General features: G+C 39.5%; 1 protein-coding gene across 2 annotated transcripts in view; it reads right to left on the bottom strand.

Moving 5' to 3' along the window:
- mid2 (midline 2) overlaps positions 1-26,288 on the bottom strand; it is an 88,054-nt gene extending 61,766 nt beyond the window's left edge. For both annotated transcript variants that reach the window (XM_085905485.1, XM_085905486.1), the window contains exon 1: positions 26,045-26,288. The gene's annotated coding sequence lies outside the window, so the exon portion shown is untranslated. The remainder of the gene's footprint in view (positions 1-26,044) is intronic.
- Positions 26,289-26,638: the final 350 nt, after the last annotated feature.

Below are 26,638 nucleotides of genomic sequence, written 5' to 3'. Positions count from 1 at the left end.
ATTCCTTGTCAGTTGGCTGACTGAAATATCACAACAGTCAAGTTGTTGCTATTCCGTAAACAGTTTGGCACGAAGGTGTGATGAATTGTTGCAATGGGACACAGACGTGGTGACGGAATGAGAGCAAGCTGGGCCACTGAGGTTGTTGACACAATATAAAGTGGCCTCACGAGACCGGACCTTCTACTGTTCCCCAGCTACCGATTGGTCACTGAGATACATTTTGTATTCGATCACAGTCGTCGCCACCACCTGCACAGTTGGCCACCTAGAACACACACATGATGCATACTTGCATGACAAATGACCAGCGCAAGTGGGAGAGGAAATGCATCATGTCTTCCTGTTTCCTCCCCCACCTCTCAAGTAGCAGCTCATCTGGGGTGCATTGTGCAGCACTGGCCCATCAACAGACACTATGTATTGGTTTCAGAACATCAGAGTACAAAAAAGAAATTGATCCATTGCCCCATGGTTATGTTGTAGTCTGTCCACCGTCGATCTCTTTCCATTGCATTGAAAGCAGAGTCCTATAATAACTTGACTGGTCAATCGGCAGCAATCTGTTGAGTTGTTTTCCTAACCATTTCCACTGTCATCCATCAGAGCAGCTAAAAAGGCGACTGTATATTTTTATGCTTGCTTTGATTAAAATCGCTCAGCATGTTTGCAACTTCTTCTGGCTTCACTTAAGCCACAAAATAATGAAAAGATGCCATGACCTTTGAATTGTGAATGCTTATGCGTGTGCATGACTGTACACGTGTATGCAGTGCATTTTGTGCGCAGAGCCGAGGGAAGGCAAAGATTTTCTTCTCATTGTCACATTACCTTATTCACCCTCTGAGCTCAATGTGCTTTTGGACAGGTATTGGTTGTTACTGGCAAATAACTGAAATCTTCGTGATAAGATTAATAATGAATACAACTAATACATTCAAGCACTCACTGATAGCTATTCCTGAAATACTAAAACAATATACTGACAGTGAACGACGGAGATCTTGTTTTGACATCTGCACAAGAATCTCGTGAAAGTGGATTTGAATATTGCAACCAGGACAATATAATACATTTGGAGCTCTGCTGCATTTGATGTCAAAAACGATTCAAAATTAACCGGGGGGGTCTTTTACTTTTAAAGACAACACCAAAAACGTTTTAAAAAGAGGTTATAAGTGTCACTCACTTAACAGGCACAAGTAAATAGGAAGATAAAACTTGACACCAATTACTCTGACTCCAGAGTGATGAAACAAGAGGTGACACGTGGCAGACACAGTCACCAACAAGCATTAGATGTCGATCTCACATGACAACAAATTAATGTGTGCAAGTTCATATGACAAGCTTTTGACATGTTTAGAGCTTTTAAAAGGAATCCAGAATCAAACACTCCTTGCACACACTTGCTTCCGTAGCGCTGCATTCATATTATCTGCTCGACTAGCAACTCGGCTTGGGAGCATGCTCCTTGCTGCCAGCTGTCATAAAGTATTGGTTTGCCCGAGCTGCTTTTATGCTCCAATAACGCAGCAAGATAAGTTCTGGTTATACCATGAAGTCTGCTTGAACGTGTGTATATCACAGATGTAATTGTTGGTTTAGGCTGAAGACTATAACATTTGGCTTGGCTTGTTTTAATTTCAGAAATGGATTACACAAGGGCTGAGGTAACAGCATAAACCATGCATAATGCGCAACATGTTATTGATTTGGGAATTGATTTGCATGTGTGTGCGTGTGTGCGAGTGTGTGTTTGTGTGCGTGTGCATGTTTGTGTGCGAGTGTGTGTTCATGCGATAGTTTTGTTCAAATATAAAACACCAAAAACATAGTAACGTGATAATTTGCAAATTAATAGAATACCCAGTTGAAAAACAGTCATGGCTTGTTGCAATACTGAAAAACATTTGTGTACATTGTAATTCATACGTTTGTGTTCTAAATAATACATTACTTCCATTTTGCTTTAATTAAAACACATTTTGTGGAACGATGGCACTTTGAGAATAATTGTCAATTTTCTATGTGAAGCCCTTTGAGACTGCTTGTGATTTAGGGCTATACAAATAAACTTGACTTGACGTGACATTGCAAGTGCTGCTTTAAAAATAGTACAGGTAAGTAGTTCGGCCCAAAAAAAGAATGGCATTCACAGAAACAAATCTGCATTAATTCAAAAAGCAGTGATAAAGGATTCGCTGACATTTATAATCAAATCGTAGCCTCCTGAATCGTAAACCAAACCAATGGTGAGCTGGCGAGAATTTGATGGTAAAGGGCAAGGACATCACACAACATAACATCTATGACAATAAAGCGGACTTTGACTTTGACTTTGAATAATATGAATTCAACAAAAAAAAAGAAGCAGAAAAAGAACAAAATACCAATATTCTTCATCCAAATTCCCAACATTATGACTGTGCAGACATGATCTAATACGTGGCTACAATGGAGTACACATTACTGTAGCTTTAAATTCTTAGCTTCATAGTATTTACAACATATATATCATTGCCACAGGCCGGATAGATTGTAAACGAACTGGTGACAGATAGATGGAGACATTCAACCTTCAGGCTGTAAATCGGAGCATATGTGGTGACCACCATTAACATTAGATACAGCCGCTCTGTTTAACATCCTGTGAAGGAAAATAAAGGCTCAATAGTCCCAGATGGTAGCCAGAAATCAATGTTTGGGTTCATACGTAATTGACATTGTAACCAAATATTGTGTAATAAATTTCCTGTTGTCAATTTTAGCACATGTACAATTTTATTTATGTAGCAAAATGACTTTGCCCCAATCACCGCAATCGGTTCATGTCAATCATATGGGCCTTTGCGGTGAGCTTCTGTAATCAAATTTGCCTACTGAATTTCCTCTAAATGTTTGCAGTGGAAACCTGAGATTCTAGTGCTTTTAGTTGTTTTAGTTGTAGTCTCAACAGTGGGATTTCTTTCCATTTAGAAAGCTCCGGTGTGTCAAAATTGAGGACTTGTGGAGCTCTGAGACCATCGGGTGGCTGCACTTAACGACTATTATTTTGTGCGCATAGTGCAAATATACTACACAATCTCACATTCAAATAAATTTTGCAATTGCATGCTGCCCCCCATTAAAAAGGTCATCACGTATATTGACAGTATTGCAGCACATTTCATGCCCAGAATGCATAAACTCGAGTGGTCAATTGGATCCGACAGGCTGCAACCAACTGAGACCACATTGGTGAAATGTTTGAAGCTTCTCTTATCTAGCTAACAAAACATATCTTTCGGACATGCATGTCACACCACTGCTGCAACACAACCAAAGGAAGGTAGTGACTTGCAACATGAAAAGCACAAACTAGGAGAAGCAAAATGTGGGTCAGACTGAGAGACGGGAAAAGCTCAATGCAAATCAGAATGTGTAAACATGTACAGGCCTAATCTCATTATCCCCCATTCTCCCGAGCCTGTGATCAGATGCTCGATTGAAGCTGGAGAAGAAGGAGAACAGGAAAAGCGGCAGCGAGCGCGAGGGATAGAAAATATGAGAGGCATGAAAAGATTCTGAGTGTCTGCGTTCTTCACTTCAAGAGATAAATTAAATTGTCGACGCATGCCAATTTTAGGGCTCAACAACATTGTAACGATAGCTAATACAAGTCTGTATGTACATTTCTGGGCATTAGCTAATGTCATCGCTTCTAATCAAATGCACGTTTTGTCGGAACGTGCTTAGGATGTCGAAACTGAAAGGATGTGGGTTTTCTCTCTGTCAGCGACATTGTAAAACGTACTGCAAGTAGCTTGAAGTAAACAACCAAATTATCTATTCCATCCATATATTTTCCATACCACTTAGGCTTGTTCAGGGTCACGGGGAGCTGTAGCCTCTCCTACCTAACTTTATAGATAAAAAGGTGAACTACACCTGGACTGGTTGCCAGTCAGCAGCGCGGTAACAGCCCAACTAATTATCCACAAATGTGATTACACTAACAAATGGGTTGCAAATACACCCCATCTCATCTTTATCATTTCGCTTCCTTTGTTATGTCCCAGTGGGATGGCAGAGCTCTTCATGAGGCAGATGTCAGCCATGTCCAGGGCAGTGTGAATTTGTTTGCTTTTTGGCCCGCCTGAGTTTCTCCTTATCACCGTCAAATGTTTTAGTACCTACTATTTCATGTTACTGCAAAACCCTAATGTTGAATCTTCCAGATCAGGCCTACGATACTTAACCCAGCTAGTGGACACATCATATACATGCCGGTGCCCCATGGAGCCACGGAATCAATCACAGAAGGTCATTCATTAAAATGATTTGCATTCGTAAAATACCCTTTAATCAACCATCTCGATGACTTTTAACAATGTTTTTCCACATTAAACTTAATAAGGGCATACTACAAGACATATTTACTGCACAGGGAGACCATCAATTTTAGGATGAACTTGCATCGATTAGCTTAAAGAAATCGATCATTTAGCCATGACATTTTAGTACACACTGTGACTATGTTTTAAGGTGCAGGCAATAGAAATCCAATCGGAGAGACCATAAACCTCAAAATACAGCTTCTTTAGTCGAGTCACCGACAACTTCATTAGGCCCATTTTAGCTTTAATGCAAATATCTGCCTATTCAAAGATGGGAAAGCCTAGTTGAGTGGCACTGTCTGAGAATTATTCATTCTATTCTACAGCAATGCAAAAGTAGAACAGAAACATTTGATGTGGTGGCAGCATTTTTAAATGATTGCATGACTTCCTACTGTTTTGACATATTCTGCGTGTTTATTAGGGAGCAGATAAAACCTGGCTTAGTTGAGTTAATATGCATGATGCAACTCCTGCTGACTTTGGGCAGGGAGTCTCAATTGCATCCGCAGATAATACGGTCGGTAGAATTTGTGGAAGGCCCGAGATGGTTACATTAAGATCTCAGCATGATTCGATACATGAAAATATGTGGACTTTCAGAATCCATTTCAAGTTTCCTGGGGGCCTCTAGTATGGGTGTACTAAATCACAAGAAATAGGAGGAAAAGAAGAAATGCAAGCTCCTTTGGTCACTGTGACAGACTTCCAAATCTGGAGCAAGGCAACATAACAATTCTTTTCGGTCTCTCATCACTGTATTTTCTGTATGTCTGTCATTATCTACATTATGTGTCCCCCCCTGTCTCCTCCTTGCCCTCTACTCTTCCTGTGCACTCCATCTGCCTGGCAGTGCCTATGAAGAGCAGCTCAGGTAGAGCAGACGGTACTTTTGAACGAGCTCCTGCTGCAAGCCTTTCATCTCGCGCTGTACTTGGCCAAGGGAGGCTGCAGGCTACCTGAGCTGTCAGAAGCCATACGCCAGAGAGGTGGAGGGAGGAGACAGCAGGACACAAGAGGAAAGCAAAGGGAATGAAGTCCAATAAGTGTGACTGAGAATAGATTATTGAAAAATTGGAACCTCCAATGTTGAGCCTGATCAGTGACCCAGGCTGTCTTAAATTTTTTTGTTTTTTTTCTAAATGATTTAATAAGTGGCAATGGGGAGTTTCCACTGTACTAATAACTAATACTTCTGGCAAGAGAGGCAAATTAAGTTATTTCCTCCCAGCTACCTGAGCTAATATTTATTAGATGTCATCTAAACATGATAACAGTTTTACGAAGAATGCACATGAGTTTCAAGTAAGTCTGTGTAAATTCTCAGTATTTCAAGTCAAATAAATAAAACAACTGGACTCTACTTGACTCTACTCTCCATCCAGCCTTTACGCTTCTTTCTGTGTTGCACATATTTAGATCAACCTAGTCGTCTGGAAACTTGACAAATGGGTTCTTATCATTCCTGTCACCTTCCTGTGCAAAGGGTGCATGAGGGAGTCATGAAAGAATGCTGTAAAGCAGGTCTATCCTTCGTCAAAATGCCACTTGAGGCAACAGACAACGGCTCACTGGTCTCGTCTGTGTCACACCACTCGTTTCTAGGGGGACAAAATGTGATTTACCTCAAGCATGTCAGCCATTTCCATAAACTGTAAACATGGAAGGTCAGCCTTCCATTATTATTTTTAATACAAACTCTTCATGAATCTACATAACAGTTAAAAGTCCATTTGTCTGTTTCTAAATTGCCAATAATTCTTGATCCTTGGGTATTTTGCCAACAGACATGCTGTCAAGCTATTGGGGACTGCTTTAAATTGAGAAAAATATCACCACACTACAGTCACACAAACAGATCTTGAAGCAGGATACTTATAGCCTGAAGAGGTTAAATTCTACATGCCTACTTCAGATAAGGACGCTTCATCTCCACAGACCAACAAGTGCAGCCATATCTGAGAGGAGATGCATCTGCTTGTAACGGAATCAAACATGAGTAAGCTCTGATTGCAAATAACTCACTGCATGCACGCCTCATGTTGACTCTGCAGAGCATATGAAACATTAATCACTTTCCACAGAGGGACTGGATTTAATTGAAGTAGCACTTCCTCTTAAAATAAAGTTCATGAGGATGCATTGGCATACATGATCAAACAGGTACTGTTGGAGTGGTAGGAACTCAAAAAGTCTGGGATGCAGAGAAAAGGAAAATCCCAGGGAAGAATCCGGCATAGCGTAGCTAAAAATAGAACATGAAGAAGATGGGGGAGAGGAGGGAGGGGCCGTATACTACCTGTGGGCTTGGAGGCAGCCTAGTTAGCATCAAACAATACCAATGTGGACACAAAACACCCGAGGTTCATCATCACGAACCAATAACACCAGAAGTTTTGATTCTTCAATATTTGATCTGGTTAGTCTAAGCAGATGTGGAAGTCTGTAACAGTTGTTTCTAAATTTAATGTCAATTTAGTTTAATATTTAGGTTGAAAGTCCATTTATTCTTCCGCTTATTCTGTTCAGGGTCGCAGGGGTTGCTGGAGCCTTTCCCAGTCGGCAACGAGTGAAAAGCAGACTACAACCTGAACTGGTAGGTAAAAAGTGAGCTTTGAAATTTCTGCACTCATTGCACTGTGAAAAGACAAAAATTGGCAATTGTAACTTTAAATTTGCAATTAGGATTACTTGGCTCGAGAACATTCTATAACAATCATATTGTTTTTTGTTTTTTTTTACTTTTATTGAATATGCAAAATTGGCACTGTATGATATATGTGTCTCTTTGTATCAACTTCATCTAACCTCATACAAAGGCATAGAAATGCACACACAATTACAATTGCCAGTCATAAAATACATTAGTGGAACAGATTATATTGTTGAAAGGAATGATAAAGGGTTATATAATCGTTAAAAAAATGTTTTCAAGCAGATGAAAGTTTTGTGACTAAATTGCTACAAATCAAGGATGCCTCATCAGCGATAAAATTGCACATGCACAAGGGCATGCAAAAACTACAGAATGCGCTTGTGGCCATGTTTCTTGCTTGTGTTCAAGATCCAGAAATGAATATATGCAAAAAGACAGGTTGATGCATGTGATGCAGAAAAACACAATGTTATATAATGCAAGAGATACCAAACAAACGTCTCAATTTTTCATGTCTTTTGCCTACAAGTAGTAAGTGTAAGCACTATTTTTGGTAACAAATCACTTTATGGAATCCAGTTTGGCACTGCATTTGTTAAGTCACTAAGAGAAGAAGCTAATGAATGGTCAAGACCCAGGATCCTATTTGTGTGGAATACATTTTTCACGTATGACACACGGTCGTGTAAGCAATGTCTAAGCTTGTCCACCAATTTTACAGATCCAACGTCACCACCATAATCAAGACACTATTGTTCTTGTCATAGGCTAGTGTCAAAAATAGAATTGCTAAAATAGTACATGTATTTTATTTCCACATATAGAGTACAAGTGGTGGTGGGGTGGGGGAGCTGAACTTGTGTTAACACCTGCAGACTACTAAAAAGCCACGGCAATGGATAAAAGGCCTCTCTGGCCACAAACTTGTCAGGCATTTTGTGATGAAGGTTGAAGACTGTGTTTGGGAATTTTTTGGCCTTCATCCAATGAAGCTTGTACCTTCACAATTTTTGAGTACAAATTTAAGCCAGGCTGCTCAATGGACTATACCCAGGAAGCTCTTTCAAGCAAACAGCTACGTGACTCAGCCTCCAACTATCTATTTATAGTTTCAGCTTTAGTTCTCCATGAAAAAAATGTTGGACCCCTCTTTTCCAGTACTCCAAACCACAGTTTCCTGACTGCAGTGATGCAAGTCCGCCCAGTACAACCATTACCCTTAAATGGTCGACCGAACCACAGTACAAATTGCCTCATGAGAGCAGCTAACTCACTTAACCAAGCCACAGTTTTCTACAGTAGCTCATCTCAAGGAGATTGTGACCACTAGCCACTGACAGGCTGATTTAATACTTTGCTTTATGTACTATAATCATGTTACCGTCCAACACCACATCCACCTTGCCCAAATTGGAAAATGACTTTTCATATAGGCCATCGAAAACAAACCATGAACATGACAAACTAAGATGGTGTTTGCAGTGCATTATACACAAGCAATAATGAGTTTGGAGAACAGAGAACAAGAGGGAAGACTGCTTTACCGTATTCAATTACTATCTTCTTTGAACAGAGGTAATGCTGTGGTCGGTTCGAGCTAAGGCACCCTGGAAATGAACTGTCAGAGCAAAATAGTATTTCTCAAGATATACCTTTATGGAAAAGAGTACAAAATAAATGCCTTTAGTTGGTATTCTTTGCTGTTTTCACATAAAAAAAAAAAAAAATAGTTGTTTTTTTTCTTAGACAACTGCAATTATGCCATGACATTGTTCTCGGTAATTGCAGTTTCCTCTCACAGTAGGTGGTGTGGTGGAATTAGGGACAGGTGGGCCCAAATGCTGCAAAGCCCCAGACTTCAAAACAAGACAGTAGTGGTCAAATTTCAGAAAGTCAGGAACCTCCAACTTGTCATATTACTGAATTAAATTATAATAATTCAATGGTTTTCTGTTCTTGTGGTAACCGACTATTTTTTTTGGGAGGGGGCATTTTATGTGTGGTCTAAAATCTCTATGTACCTAAAAATACTAATACCTCACTGAGTCACGAGTGATTGCACAGGTAGCAAGGTTGCAAACAGTCGCAAACAATTTTTGTTTTGCTGTTTGCAAACATTAAAGCTGTTGGTGAATATCTGTCAAACATTTTTGCAAGATTTTTTTTTACTGAATGAATCCTGAATCTTACATTAAGCTTAGAATTGTTTAACTTTATTTATCAAGCGTACCAAAACATATCAATATAGCAACTGTAAATCATTTGTATATTAGTGTTTGGTATTTATTTCAAAGTGGTATCTGAACAGCTTTCTACAAGGTAAATAGTTTTACTCAGTTTTGGGGTGGGCCAAAACCCTGAAACCCACAGGAAAATATCCGCCCCTGCACTAAATAGCAACTGAATCCCATCTCCACATTCAGAAAGATTTGAGTCATGTGCAAACACTTGCCAAGCTTTACCGCTGAGTGGCTTACAATTTCTAAAATATTGATTGAAAGTCAGCAAATCTGGCTTGGAAATCTTTGCCAACACAGAGTAGCAGGATGACTCTTTTACGAGAGGCGTTGTGGGCTCGTTGTTCCAGAATTATCTCTGTACATATCCATTTAGGCTCATTATCAACAACACAACACAAAGGACAGACGTATTGCCAGAAAGGCTATCACGCATCCGTGCTCTGCTTCCTGTTCTGGTGGGACCTCACGCGTGTCAGATAACCAAGGTATTTTTCACATTGATGCCAAATGGATATAGCCTTTCTCTAAGAGTGAATCAAAACGATTGATCCCATTTTATTTAAAGATGGACCACTGGGGGCTGCCTAGTTTATTGGCAATGTTTCTATAAACAAAGTAGAACCAAGTCTACCAGACAAGCGCAAATTAATGTTGCAAATTATTTTTGTTATGTATATTCTGTTATAGAGTTTCAATTTACTGTTTTCATTGTCTGCGTGGTTTCCCCATTGCTATATGTGAATAATTTGTTTTTGCTGCAGCTGTTGTAAAATGCGCTACATAAATAAATGAGTACTCTATTGTATTTAGAGTCATTCAAGTTATTTCTATTATGACAGCAGATGGTGGTTTTCTTGGGTGCATGTGCCAGTGGAATGTGCAAGCCCACTACCACCTCTTCCAAAGGTGCTTGGGTCAATAAAACTGTATCACACGCGAGTCTGGTTGGGAATGCTAACGCCGTGGGTCCCAAGTGTTCCAATACCATTTTATCGTTTCGTTGTTAATGAGTAATCTTTTCCTTGCAACAGCTGTATGAGGAGCTGGCTAAAATTTCAACATGAATGTTTATTGTGTGATCTTCCCTACTGACACAAACAAACCGAAAAACAAAAACAGCATCAACCAGCATGGTTTTGTTGTGTTGTGCAACACCATCATGCTGTTGTTAGCATGATAATAGCTGGTGACACCAGTGCGACCAGCTGGACCCCAGCAACATGTTTATCTTGTTGGGCTGTTTTCTTTTGCTTCTGTTGCTACTGATGTTTTTCTCTTGCTGGTGACACAAGCAGGACCAGCATGAGCAACAAAAACCACAAAATGATGTGCTGGCCTGAGCTGTTTTATTTTATTTTTTTTAAACAGGGTTTAAATCTTTACCCTGACCGTATAAAGCGATTTCTCTCCTGGTTTAACATTACATGACGCTACCGCTGGCAAATCCTGTCAGAACTTGCTAACGTACAATCCCCAATTGCAAGGAATACACTACGATGACAAATACTCAAACTACTGTCTCACTAATATGGGACTTTTCGGAAGATGCTGATTGCCTGGCAGCATATGCTGCTCCAAAATGTGTCACCATTATTGCTGCCTTCACAGATGTGAAAGTTACCCATGCCATGGGCACTAACTCATCCTCATACCATGACAAGTGCAGGCTTTTGAACTTTATGCTTATGACAATCACTATGGTCCTTTTCCTCTTTGGCTCGGAGGACACCATATCTGGTCCATAATTTTCAAAATCAATGTGAAACTTTGGCAAGTATTGCTAAACAGTCCTTGTCATCTTGGTCTTATGATGTCAACATGTGAAACACCGGAGGAACACGAAAACATCCTAATTGAACCACTAAGTTTATGGGTACATTCCCGGACGGAACGCCTGTCATGAATTTTGCCGTTCAGCTACTTATGAGAGAACAACCAGTAGAAAAAGTCACATCAAATTGACCTTGAGAAAGACCTTGTTGATGAGAGCAAGCGTTCTAAGTCCTCTGTCTTTCTGCAGTATTTCCTCAAGCTTTGCTCTGTTCTCATTGTACCATCTTCCTCTGCACCATCTAAATATTTCATCGTGCCTGATGTTGTTTTAGGGATTCTTGCCACTCTTTGATCACATTGGCTGTCAAGGATGCTTTGCTGGTGCAAAGTCAGCCATTGACAGAGAAACAATGTGATGAAGATGACAGGCTTCACAGACGAAACAACTCGTCAGTAAATAATGAACAATAAGCCTGTTTCAGTAAAAGGTCACTGCAAGATTTTTGCAACAATAATCAGCATCATACAGATGATAAGTAAGTGAGTAAAATTAATTTAATGGTGTAACAATTTGATAGTCAGGGAACGTCGGTACAACATGGCACATTTTCTGTTAGACTGCAATCACTGCCTAAAAATGCAAGTCCTTATAATGGGAACACTTTTTAAAAAAATGTTGGTCCTTTGAGACTCAAACAGCTGTGCAGCTCCCCCACAAAAAAACAAGTATCTAAAAATGTCTAAAAATCTGTGAGCGAGAGGAAGCGCTGCTACCATAATCCTCGGGGTAATCGTTTACATTTGAAAACCATGCATGAATATGAATGCAGTTCGGCATGTCCTTGAAACTTCCCAAGACTTGCTGTCATTCGCTAGAGGGACTAGCAGCTTGTCTTCAAATGGCTTTGATGGCAAACAAACATCAAATGAAGTAGGAGAATGTATGAGTGACTCATGCAAGCTTGTATTTGAGTTTTTTGTGTGCTGGCAAAAATAAGACGTCCTAAAAAAGAAAGGGAAATTACAGGCCACTATTGCACCAAACAATTAATGAACAATTGCCAAACTTGTAGTTACAAATTGCAGATTTTGTGTGTTAAGAGAAAGTGAGTGAGGATGGCACAACAAGAAAAAAAAAAGACATTAAGCTGGTCAAATATGAGTTATAGAAATTGTTCAAGCAAATATTCATTTCTTGATACTTTTCTGAATTTTGGCAAAATACAGTTGACAGTAATTGATTTACACAGGGGGTCCGAAAAAAACTGGTTCTAATTCAATAGTACGTCGGGAAGGCGTATCAGAACTTGATCTAGTAAAGATTTGCATCACGAGCAATTGATTCAGTGCGAGTCATTAAACATGTGATATTTGTTCTTAATTCTACTGAGTGAAATAATACAACACACACATCCTTAAGTTTTGCTGAATGCTCTTGGTGAAGAATAAAGTGTCCAGTCTCCACCAATTATCCTTTCTTGACCCAAAATGCTAAGCAGGTAGAACTCGTACAAATTCATTCAGCACCATGAACGGTCTTGTTGACACTCGCAGGGCCATGTCATCAATTGCACTCTTGCTAAACTAAAACGGAATATAGTATATTAAAAGTAAGTAAAAAGTTCCATGGAAAGTAAAGCCCGACACTGTTCAAAAACTTTCAGAGCCACAAGCGTCAATACACCCGCAGCTATGCTCCAAAAAGTAGTTACTGTGAAACACATTCTAAAGAGGAACCCGCTACACTGAAAATACCAGAATTTTCAATTACCAGTCATATCTTTCCAAAGCTTTCTGAGCAAGGACATTTTTAAAATTCGCCCATCGAAAAAACTCAAGAAAATGCTGCTTTCTTCAAAATTACAATTGCTTTCTGAACAAAAACCTTTTTGTAAAAGAAAAATTAGTTTGTCTTTCACGGCCTCAGTTTATTTAAGTTTTTAAAAATATTGTGGATATTTCAGTGCATCGCAGCTTTTTGCGGTGTCACTTGGAGTGTTTTAATAAAATGTGCCTAGTTACCATTGAAGATTTTGTGTCATGCAGTTCAAGAGAAGACATAGGCGTAACTGATTGTTGAATGTTTTTTGTTTTTTTAAAGTGTAACAAATGCGTCAGTGGATCTACTCCAGTTTCAGATGAATCGGCAGAACACGAGCGAGAGTGAACTCCCTCCCTGCATTGCCGTCAATGACTTAATTCATACCTCATCGGCTCATACGTAATGTGGGACTTTACACAACGATAAGACTGAAAGCTGAAACATGCACCACACAAGGCCAAACAATCCCCATGAGTCAAACCGAGGATACAAACCTCAAGCAAATCGCTGACAATAAAGCCCATTACCCACCCAGGGGCATATTTGATCTACAGGCTTCTAAAGAGTTTGAGCATCAAACGGAGCCTTTGTGGTAAGTCTTACAGAGAACAGTGGCACAATACGTCATGGGTTTTCCCAAATTGCTCGTGTCAGACACATATGCGCAAGACGGACACAAAGACACAGAAGCAAGCGAATGGATTAATGCAGACACTTTCTGCACTCCCAAGTTAAAAGAACACAGACTCGATTGAACTTCTCATGACAGGACACCCTTTGTTTGAGTTCTTTTAGGCTGCTGCATTTTACAGATGGAAATGAACAAATGACAAATGTCCTTGGCAGCAGCATGACGCGAGCATCTCAACACGCTAAGACACATTGTTATCAAAGCGATTTTAACAAGGGGAATTTAGGGCAGTCAGGGGTATTTTCAAACTCAACATAACACCGGTTACTGGCTAACATGTTGGAAGTATAACAATGCCATTATTCTTTTCAATAGTGATACAGACTTGAGATAAATATGCTGCCCATTAAAAGAAAGTTTTGTCTCAGCCACAGGTCATCAGTCTTCCACCATGAGTACAAAACCCCTGCACACTCAGCTGAAGAGCTAAACATTAGACGATTATGAACTGGCTGTGCGTGAATCATTCATTATATTTCTTTGCTGAAGGATCTGAAACGTGCAGGATGGAGAACACAAACGTCAACCTGGGAGAGCTGGAGCAGTTGAGTCGGAGCAATAAAGAGTGAGCGAAAAAAAAAAAGTGATAGGTGCAGAAGTCTCATTGCGATGAGAAATTGCAGACTTCCTCAAAAAGCCATATTTACTCAAAAATACTGTTGGACTTCATCTATCCAATCCATCCATTTTCTATATTGCCATCCTCACTGGAGTCGAGGTTGCGCTAGAGCACTCAAGGCACATCATTTTATGTGGCCCGCGAAAACAAATGGTGCATCAAATTCGTGTGTCATTACTACAATTGCAAATTGTCTTCACTTTTAATAATATTGTTTTTTTTTTAAATATTTGACCAGTTTTTACTTGTCTGATTTGAAAATGTGTTATTTGTCAGTTTGTTTTGTAGCTTTTACTGTATATAATATGAGGTGCTCATGCATTTATTTGGGTTGAGAGTCATAATGGTCCTCCGACAGAAGCTATGACTACAATGCGGCCCGCGAAAAAAACGAGTTTGACACCCTTGAGCTAGAGCCTCTCCCAGATGACTTTGGGCAAAAGGTGCCTATATCCTAGAGTGGTTGCCAGCCATTCGCACTAACTGAAAAATATTTAGCTTGTGTTACATTTGAATTGAAGGTTTGAAGCACTTCATAGCTCACTAATTTTCTCCATCAATTTAAATACAGCTAGCTGGGAATACAGTACTGGCCTAAACATTTGCATTGCTAATCAGTGTGAACTAAGTGCCACATGCCTTAAGGTGCCATGTCATGGTTTTCTTTTGCAGCTCTTTGAAGATGCAATACTGCAGCGCTCGCAAATATCCAATTCATTGAAGTGTGCACATGCCTGAAGTCCATAAGCTTTTAAATGGCACTATACGACACTATAAATCACACAACCTCTTGTTTACTAATCTTGGTATGTAAAGGCTGCTTTAGTGAGCAATAGTTGTTGGAAAATAAAAATCAATTAGCGATGTTTCCTTATTAAGGTGAAAATGCTTTCGTTCTGTGGTCACCTTAGTTTTAATGGGCTTGATGTTGCCTGGATGAGTCTGTCACACACACGCGCGCGCGCGCGCGCGCGCGCACACACACACACGCACACACACACACACACACACACACACACACACACACACACACACACACACACACACACACACACACACACACACACACACACACACACACACACAAAACTTGCCAGACAGCTCTCTTGACTATGAAGTGCCTTAATTAGTGTGGATAAATATTGGAGAGCACTTGTTTAAAGCAAAGAGAGCATTCTCTGTGATTGATTTGTTGGTTCAGTTGAAGAAAAGGTCACATGGGATGGAGATACACAACAGCGTTGGCAAGTATATGTGGAGGGCCAGTCTAATGGGATCTACAGAAACAAGTCATTCATTAATAGTCTGTCTGTCTGTTACATAATGAAGCTCAGTAAGAAACTCCTGAAATGGAACGTAAAGTACAGAAGACTAAATGAGTGAAAAAACATAAAGGAAAATGAAAAGGGAGGAATGGAAGAGGAAAGCAGAGGAAAGGGGGGTAAGGGAAATGAGCAGGAAGGGAATGAAATGCAAGAAAATGTAGCAAATCCCACCCACGGATGTAAATGCTACATACATAAGGACAATCTTAGCTGGAGAAATCACCTTTAAAAGTGCTTTTGCTTGCTCTCTCTTTTTCCCTCCCTTCCTCATTCACAGGCACACATGTACACCCAGCTGCATTGATGCAACGTGAGTACCATAATATTGCTTATGTTGTAATTATTCTTCAGTATCTGAGATTCTAGATACAATAAGGTGATCTCTCTGATACATGCACAAGCACACATTCTGATTCCTACGTATCACAAAACCAATCACCCTTATCCCCAATTCTTCTCTCCTCTTGTACCACCTAAACCCGACTTGAATTGGGAGGAGAGGAAATAACACTTCTACAGAATAACATATCCAGAGTGCCATCTAGTGTCGGAAAAACACACTAAATTTCAGCTGAGCAAGTGCAGGAAACATCTGGATGAGTCACGGATTCTCAAACTGACGGCATCCTAAAAGCTCAGTATAATGATTTGTCCGTTCACTTTTATAGGTCTTCTCTGTAAACACACTCGTTAAGACAACGGATACACACTACAATAAATATTTTTTATTTGATGCTCAAGTAGAAAAGATATGTTTGTATTTAATCAAACAGATTGGGCCGGACGTCTTCATCTCAACTGATTTTTATTATGCCTGTAAAAATAACAAATGTCTATTCTATTCTATTCTATTCTATTCTATTCTATTCCATTCTATTACCAATTAATTTTGGGACAATTCTCTGTCTTCAACTTAGCGAAAACATGCTTGGACGAGTCTGGTAAGGAGGAACTTTAATAATGAACACTTTTAGTATGACCAATAACTGATAGGACAGCACACTGATTGAGTGGTTAGCACATCCGGCTCACAGCTAAGAGGTTCTGACTCTGAACTGTGTCTCGAGAGTTTGCAAAATATCCCCTGTATTTGTGTGCCCAGTGGGCATTTGATAGCAGTTCAAAATCAATCTGACATCAAACATGTCATATTGATGTTGAATTGACATGATGCCCGCTGGATGGGTTTTCTCTGGCTATCTCCTACACTCCCAAAAGTGTGTATCTGCATTGAAGTCTCCATAAGTTATCCATAGGGGTGAATGTGAGTCAGATTTGTTGTCTATCTGCCCTCTATTTGACTGGTGACTATAGAAAATGGAAGGATGGGTAAAACAGGCATTGTGAGCCAGAGCCTTTCTTAGGTCAAACATCTGTGACCTCCAACCACATAAATGTAACACAGCAACTCCACCATACAAAAAGTATTTGCAGAAGACTAAAAAAAATAAAAATATTATTTCTATTTGTCAAAGTGGTGCTCACTCTAACTCTATTTATTTCAATTATATTCGTATTCTTCAATTTGAGTTAATGTAAGAATTTTTTATTCCAATGCTTCTAGAGAGGAGAAAAAGGAGAGGGTATAAACAATCAAAATGCCAAAGACATTGAAGCGGCTGTGCCTAGTCTGTTGAAGTATTGAATAGCAAAGTCACGTGAGCTTTTGTTGTTGCTGAAATTCAATACAAAGCAACTGGTAAGAGCCATATGCTGTGAAATGCATAATGAAACAGAGCTCGTCTTGCAGCGACAAAGACCTCAGCTTTGAACGGCTGTGGAAGAGTGTTCACAAGTAATTGCTATACCTGTGTCTGGGGGTGTACAGGGTGGAAAGGCTACTTCTAAGTATGCATCGATAAAGGGACCGCAAGAAATGTGAAATGGGGTACATATCAAGCACCCGCATACGTATCTGTTGTTATATTTCTTCATGGAATTCGGTTAGTAGATGTCTCCAGTCTCCAAGAGAAAGGTCCAGCCTGGATTTCCCGACTCAAGACAAAGCTTCAGTTGGGATAGCCCTTAAGTCTGGTGTGGTGTTGGTCAAATGAGTGGAGACAGCACTTGCATGGACTTTGTTGGCTTTAGGGTCACTGAGGCACAAAAACCCCCAGACAGGGGCATAACCATAACATTTTTAGTGGGCTGACCACAGCGACAAAACACCTCAGTGTGTAACCCTAAGCAATGCAAGCAAATATTTATCACGCACATAATCGACCAGTAACACTTGTGAATAACATTCCTGTATATTATAAATAACATAATAGCAATATTTTGCTGAGTTCAACTAACTACGTAATGGCATTTACTTTCTCACATACTGCTTTTTTTCTTATGCATTGATTTGCTAGCTACCAGCCAATCATAATGATCAATTGTCACGGACGGCGACACCATTTTGTAAACTGCGATCATTGGCTCATCCATTCGAATCCCATTTAAAAAGTATAATAAAACCAAGGACTCAATTCTTGACAACTCTACATATATGTTAGATTGCAGTATGAATATGTGCAAGATTGAATATTTGTGAATTTTATTTAGTCTGACTACTTGTAGGCTCATTTGCATGCTAAATGGTGGTCGAATGTTTACAGGGGGTGGGTCCTACAGATAACAGTGAATAGCAAACAGTCGAGGCCCGACACACACCACCGAGCAAAAGAGACAAACAAGTGAGAAAGCTTGTACAGATTTGATTTGATGGGGCAAGGCGTTTGATTCAGGGGGTTTGCCCCCTCTTGCCCCTACATGTAGCCAACCCTGCAGGGTGCTATCTTCTGCCCTCAGATGTCCCTCTTCTTCTTGGAACTAACTCCTTCTCAACAATTTCTGTCAGTGTAAAGAAAGAGCTCAGTGTTTTTTCTGTGCAGGTCTGCAAACATCTTGTGAAATTATTGCAGTGTAAATACAAATCTTTGCATGATTATGTTTGGGGACTGTTTGAAGCAACTCTTTTGTTACATCTCATTGTAAGATGACTCGTGGATTTTGAGGCATACTGTATATTGCCCTTTTTCACACAAAATACCTGTATTCACTAAGTATATATGTAGGTTGCAAGTAGGAAAAACGAAACCTCATAGTGTTAAAACTACAATAGTTCCAGATTTCTATCAAAATTCGACTTTTTCCCCCCTAAAAATGTCATTTGTGGCCATAATGTACTGAAGAGCCGAAACCTGTCTAAGCAGTTATTGCAGAGAAATTGTATCAACACACATTTTTAGAAGTAACTTTTCTTCACTCTTCTTAAATTTCAAACCAAACAAAAAAACAAGAGAATCTAATTGAGTGCTCAGCTTGTGATTTCACAATGTTTTTTTAAAGTGACTTCAGAAATGCCTTGTCCACACTGTGCTGCAGTGTGTATGATGGAGGATGGGCTCGCATCTCTTTTGTGCCACTGGGGATTAAAAAAGTCAGGAAAAGGAGGCCATCAAGAAGGTTTGCGCAAACACTCTGGGCAAATCTTCACGCTTTAATGGGGATGCAAGATTGATCTAATAAAGTCGGTTAAAGGATTAGAATACAAATGTTTAAAGTATGACTTCTGTGGCCACAGCATTAGGTACACCTGCAGATACTGTAATGAAGAATCCAAATCTCATTCAACATCAATAATCCTCAATTTTGATGAACTGTCAGAGAGGCAATCATTTAACAACACGTATATTTATTATTCAGTCCGTGGTTGTGACATTAATTTGACAAAAGTTTCAATGTTTTGCTCTTCTCAAATGGAAAAATAAGGCAATTAAAGTATAAGAACCCCCTAGTATGATACAGACCAGTTGTGATGTTCTGCCGACTAGAATGACAGTATTTGGTTAATTTGCTCAGATTATGCTCAGTATCAGATCTACATTTTTTATTCAAGAGCAGCAAGCAGCTACCCTTATTTTTATCTGGCCCTTTTTTGTGGCACTTATTTTTTTGCCTTACACAGACTGTGCAAGCTGTCTCTCTAAAAGGCTTCCACTTCCTCTATCAAGCCTGCTGCTGGGAGCAGTGTGGGCAGTGACTGCACTTCAAGGTCAGACCTTATGTGCCTGGAGCATGTATCATCTGGTCATGAAAAACGAGGTGGTGTGTCCAATGTAGTATGTAGGGACATTTAATATGACTTTTCAGACTGATTCACTTTTTTTTTTTAAATTGCACACATATTTCAAGAGTGTTGATCGACCTTTACTTGGAAAAGTAGGTCTGCATTTAAGTGAATCCTTCATTGACTGCCTGACCACCCAAAGGGATTGTGTGCTCCTTCCACAACATCACGCAACAGCTTGCCCTACTTGTGCAGTTTTTAGATGAAAATATTGAATCTCATGAAGCAAGGAGTAGCAAATCACACAAACCACAGCATGTCTGTGAAATGCATGAGATGGCCATGTCTGATACTGTATCAAAATATGATAAATATGCAGTGCCAGAAACTTTCATCGACCTTTAAAGCAAACTTTTACTAAGCATCTTCTTCACGTCAAAAAACTGACAGCACACTACACCACCAAAAATGTCACAAATAGTATGAATACCGAAATAATTTACTCTCTAATTCAGCAGTCCCCCAACCTTTTTAGCACCAAGGACCGGATTCATGTCAGACAATGTTTTCACTGAGCGATTTTTAAAGTTGTGGTGGATAAATACAACAATTTAAAACAATACGAATGGGAAGAATGGTACAATATAATAATCAACGTGAATCCAATGTGTACTCTCATGCAACTTTGCTAGCAGCGTCCTCATAACATCGCCCCCAACATCATAAGTTGATGAGTAATGTTATGTTCACATCACCGAGGTGTGGGGGAGAATTCTGTCCTTTTTTTTTTTTTTAAATAAAAGATCTTTTAGATTCAGATAAATAAAACGTAAATAACGGCAAGTTGTTCATTCTTTCTTGTGCAGCCCTGGCCCGGTTCTAAATGATCTGATGACCGGTCTACCCTAATTGACTGAGTGTGAAATCTGGGCCTGTTGAATTGAACACACATGCAGGAAGCCATGACTTCTTATGATGTATGAATACAAACAAGTGAATGCACAAGTTTATTGTACCTTCTATCTAACAGAAGAGAATCTAATTGTTTTGCCTTCCACGATAAGTTGCTAACATCAAAGCCAAAAAAAAAACATGCAACACAATTGAGCTCAAAGAACGAAATCTGCCTGTCATCCACAAACACACTGGTAGCAGGAAAGCATTTTTTTGTCTTACATCATCTTCACACAGCTGCAGAACGAAGGGGATGGTGGGAATAGCTTTTTCCAATTCAATTTCCACAAATAGTAGTGCTGCAGCATGAGAATATTCTTTTTTTGGGCAGGGGGTTAAGAGCAAAATTGTACTGGGAGAGGGAAAAACATGGGTGATAGTGCAAGCCTTTGTTTTGAGTGTGAAAAGCACAATGCTGGAGAAGGATGCATGCCAATGTTCAAAGATGGATTTGCCAACATGCTTTGGTATGGTAATAAATCAGCAAATCTATTTCTGCTACCTTAATGTCATGCCCCAAATGCGCTTAAAACACTGTGATTTTAATGTAAACGAGGGGATTTGCTATGACTGACTGTGAGCATGCTATGTCCCATCCCACAATGGTGCAAACCAATGCAAGCGCTAGGAAAATACAGAAAGAAAGAAAACTGCCTACAGTGTTCATATTGTCGGTTGGAAATATGACACATGACAGCAGACCTAATCACAGTATTCACAAGAATACTCAAAAAAGCTGCACACACATGGGGGGTGGGAGGAATTAGTCGTTAATTAAGATTTATAAAAAGACGATGGTTTTTGCAAAGATAAAGTCAAGCCGCAGTTAAGGAATTCTGTAATGGTTGATCGTTATGTCTCTCCATGAGCGTCAATAATTAACATTCCAATCAAGTCATCAAAGGACGTGACAAAGATAATCTGGCTGTAAATGCCAGGAGGGAATCACATTTTTCCTACAGATTTAATGAGGGGTGTATGCTATTAGAATTAGTATCACGTATGATAGACTCATGTTATAATATCATATGATGTAGGATGTCATCCAGCATGATGACATTGACGTGCTAATCATCATGTGCCTGAAGGGCACAGAGGAGAAAAAAGTTTCTCGGGTCAGGGTTTTAACTGAGCCAACCCTTAAAGACTCAATTCAGTCTTTGGTGAGGCTTTGACATTCATGTCTTTATTTGTGAGCAATTCCGTGTCTGGGCATTTGTAGCACTTTCTGGCAGCTGTTCCCCAGAGGATACAACGGCTCTCCCACCATAGACTCCTGTGATAATCTCACCGACATCTTGGTCCTACATTCCTACTACCAAGTAAAAGCCCACCAGTAGGACTGAAAGACACCTGACAGCTGAAGAATAAAAAACCATGAGAACAAGATGAAGGGAGGTGAATTTTGCCACCTGTCTCTCTCTTTGCCTCTTAACCTGGCTGCCGACTGTTTATCAACACAACCTAAGTGATAAATGTCTGCAAGCACAGTGGGAGTTTATGTTTTGACACACTGTCACTGTCATAGTGAGTTTCTGCAGGCCTTTGTAAAAAAACACCTTTAACCTTTAACACAGACGTCTTTGACATACAGTTTATGCATTCAAGTTTGCAAGCCGAGACAAACGCTTATCAATCAGTGAGTCTGTTTTCCACTCCACTGAGCCCATCTTGAACTCAAGGACCCTGGTAATTGAATAATAAACAGATGATGAGTGGCGAGGCACACCAGTAGCTTTTAGATGAGAAGTGGTGCTCCTGTCAGTGGAGGTTTGTGTGGTACTGTTACATTGTGCCTCCCCTGAGGTTGGTTTTTTTCCATGTCTGCCTCACTAATACTGAGCAATGCTGCACAACAACAGGGCTTCAATGAAGCAAGCAAAACTGCTGTTCTCATTAACTGAGAAGAATGGGTTGTAAACGACCACAAATGATCCCAACAAACATATTCTGGATTTTATATTGCATTCAATACACCAGTGGGTGAGAACTAAATAATAAGCACAATAATTGATGAATCGGAAATGGATTGATTAAATGTGTCAGTTGAGGCAAAATAGAGTGCAATATGTGGCTGCATACAAAAGAGTAGTTTGTTGAGTCACTTTTTATTAGTTTGCGGTTTTAAGAAGCTATATGAGCAACATCTATGGAAAGCTTTATCTGTTCAATACAACACTGGCAAATGGGAGTTCCAATCATTCAGACATTGATTCACCTTTAATTAAAGGGCAGAGAAAACAGTCAACCAACCATTAAATTTGCTTACAGCCAATCTGAAGAATTTGGTACAATGACTGTTGGTAGTTCCAATCAAAACTGAAGATACATCTAAGGGTGTACACCATGAAATGTTCAGCATTTATTTACCAAATGAGCTTCTACAACAGCAGAACTTAATATTTACAAGGTGACACACAGTACTACATTTTTTTAACCTCAGTTTAGCATCGCCTGCTCAAAATAAATAGGATGATAGCATGAGTAACTGAACATCATTTTTATTTTTCACAGAGCAAATTGGATGTGGTCTTTACTGACATCCTGTGCCGAACCATATTAGACTTAGTCAGAAGAAATCAGGACAGAAAGAGCTAAAAAGAATCTATCAAGACAAGTGTAGTTTTTGCTGGTTATGGTAGGAAACAGGATTGCTAAAAACACATTAGTTGAGCCCTTCAGCTAAAGTACCAATTCCAAAATGATCTGTCACAGTTCTTTTAAGATTTCTCAGAATTGCACAGTAAAACATTTGCTATGCTCTAATTATAACCCAGTGCAGTGCAAAAACATTATGTAATCTAATCCTCCAAATGATAAATGCCATCAAATGCATTTCTCTCCGCAGGAAGCTGGACTTTGGTTCTTCTCCAATGACCAGAGGGGTTTTGTGTGAAACCCCCGGACAAGCTGAGATGAGGCGTAATAGTCAATTCACACACAAACGAGAATCAGCTATGATAACTTCTCCACCCCAAAATAGAAGTATGATTTTCTTTCTTTGATAAAACAAGAATTTAGCCATTTCCTGTTTCACCTGAGAGGGTTCGCTATAAACGAGCATGTCGAGCAACATTATAATATACACACAGCATGAAGTATGTAAAATATAATACTTGTTTAAAAAGAAGCACATATGGATGATGCACATGTTTGGAGGAAGGTTGTCAGGGTTTTGGCAGAAAACTGAGGCGGAGCGAAACATCTAAATCACACACAAACACACACACCATTCATTCTCGGATGTCAACTTCTGATTTGTTCTGACTTTGCCCATAGGAATTAAGTACTTAGTAAAATGTCACAGGGTCAAACTATCACTATCACTATATTATGCAAGTGGTTTTAATCATATTTGCCTGACGCAACATTCTATCAAACAATCACATTTGAATGAAACGTGTGCTTGGTTAAAGAACAATTATGAATATCCAACAGAAAATAAGGCATTTCACAAAATAATCAATAGGTTTTTAGCGCTTAGATAACCAAAAGTTTTTCTTACACTTAAATTTAAATTGTATGCTAACTTCAGTGGTCCTTGGCTAGAAAAAAGATCCACGTGTATGCTTCCAGTCCAGAAACTCGATCTGAATCAATCCCTTGTTGTCTAAAGTCTACATGATTTTTCAATTTCATCTGATTTTTAAAGTTCAATTCTACAAAGGATCATCTGTTACGCTTGAGTTTACTCTGTAATGTAGGCCACAGAGATCAAGCAGGCATAACTGCTGTCAATACACTTACAGCATCAACAACAAAATGACTCGTTATCCTCCCTGCATGTACCGGATCTGACTCGTGTTTTAAAAAAAAAAAAAAAAACCCTGTCAGCCCAAGGTGCAATAAGGCACTGAAGTGTGTGAGCAGATGCATGATATATACTAGGTGTCATTTGTATGCATCGAACTGGAACAAAATGTCTCTGAGAGGGTCAAGTTCTATTGGCAGAATCCCTTTAGGAGCAAAGAGGGCAGCTAAAAAATTGGCTCCAACTGGACAGTTAAGGCAACTTAATGAACCAGTAACTCTATGCGCTGAAACGATAACCGACCAGAAGACACAAACAAAGAAGAAATCTTTCGCTAAATAACTTTTAGTGTACAACATGAGCAACTCATTAGTTGCATTCAAAATGACAGTGTTCAGAGATAAAAACTAGCATGATTTTCACCTCCCCCAAAAAATATTTATGGATAATCAATAAGCTTTTTGTTGTTAGCTGATAGACACGTTCACAAATGTGCAGTTTATCTTGAGCAGGGTATTTTGCTCTGAGGTGATATGCCCACCACATAAAACTTAAGTGGTATTTTAATTTGGCTTGCAAATTATTTTTTACTTCACCGACACGCGTCAACCCAGTAAAACTGAAAGTAAAATTACCTACAGATCCTTTTCTGTCCTACATCATCAAAACCCTCGGGCACATCACTGAAGCAAATAGGTGACAAACATATACTGTGTGTATGGACTTTTTGTGTGTGTGTGTGTGAGGCATTGTTATATATTTTTTAATAGTTTCGAATTATATCAACATTGTTGTCTGTTTACAGATGTAAAAATCGGGTTTCAATTGATTTACAATTTCAAGAGGAAATGGGAAATGGGCCATTTCAAAAACCAGAGGAGCCTGTGTCCGCATTAAACACAGACTGGAGTAAGTAACTTAAAAGTTATGGTGGTAATTCGGTTTCACTTGTGCTTTGAAATGTTAAGAAAGCGATCAGTTCACGTGTGCAATGATTTCCAACCATTGTACTGAAGCACATTAATGTGAGTGATCATCAGGCGTGTTATGAGAATTCATCCAATTTCAGGTAGGATTTTTCAATAATGGATGCATGGTCTAAAAATACATAATTTACTCACAATAAATGTTGTGTCCTCGTTCTTCTGTTTGCCAGTGTCTTATTGGGGAGAACAATTAAATGTTCTACCACTATATGACTGAAAACACATAATCAATCTACATCTAGTCATCACTTTTCAGAGACATAGCATTTGTCTTGAGATTTTCATCTTGATAAAGGTTGGGAAACATTTTTACAAGTATAAATTGAATATCCATTCAAATTGATATAATTTGATTTCTGCACATGCACGGCAGTTCTCCTCTACACCACCTCGTGATCGCCGTTAAATGCCTCAGTGTTGGTGCAAAACAGTGCATAATTATCTTTATAGAGGCACATTTTTGAGAGACAGCTATTGTATTTGTTTTAATTGAATTGTGCAGCTGCGCCATAATCTGACAGCTAAATCGTGCCAATAATAATCATGAGTGCGAGTTCATCTCAGACCACTTTCTTTGTTGGAAAATGACAAAATGATTTTTGCAAGGACTATCAACACGCAAACGTCTTCATTATTCTGTGCTTAGGTAGGTGCATGACAATATTGGAATTTGCATTCATTCCTCAATAAACGTCAATCGAATACTACTTCCACGTCGCTTTGTTTTTAAATGTCATCCGCGCTCAAGTGAGTCATTTGCAACCGACAACATCAAGGTGCGTGTTACTCACTGTGATCTTCTTCCCCAAAAAAGCGTCGACGTAATACTTGACAGGATTTCAGCAGACAGAAGTTTGGACTAGTACGTGGATCAGGTGGATGGGTGTGTCACACCCCGGCGAGGGTTGTGTGAACTGTGACGCCCTACAATATCAAGATCGCGGGACTAAATCACTGATGGGTGTTCTGTCCTCAAAAGAAAGAGACGCAAACCACGGACTAGAACTGACGCTCTCCTGGCGTGGACACGTGACCAGTCCACTGGGAGCCTCAATGCCTCGCGTCCGCGTCACTTTCTCTTGAGACTCGTTTCCCCACAGTGCCACATTTTCATGATATGAATGATCTCTAATAAACACATTCACAATACCAAGTATTTTATGAAGCTACTTTATTTACCAATCAGTTTGAAGAAAGCAATATGGAAATATCCATACTGCAAAAATATATACGTGTGGGTGCGTGCGTGCGTGCATCCATGCGAGCGTGCGTGCGTGCGTGCGGGCGTGCGTGCGTGCGTGCCAGAAATGTAAGATACATTCAAAATTGAGCGGCTTCCTCTCACTATATAAGCATTTGTTATTTAGACTATTGATGTGTGACAC

The sequence above is a fragment of the Syngnathus leptorhynchus genome, chromosome 2 (assembly GCF_054491065.1).
Source record: "Syngnathus leptorhynchus isolate UIUO chromosome 2, UIUO_Slep, whole genome shotgun sequence".
Classification (NCBI taxonomy): domain Eukaryota; kingdom Metazoa; phylum Chordata; class Actinopteri; order Syngnathiformes; family Syngnathidae; genus Syngnathus; species Syngnathus leptorhynchus.
The sequence above is the reverse complement of the archived record's forward strand: the minus strand, read 5'-3'. Positions and strand labels throughout refer to the sequence as shown.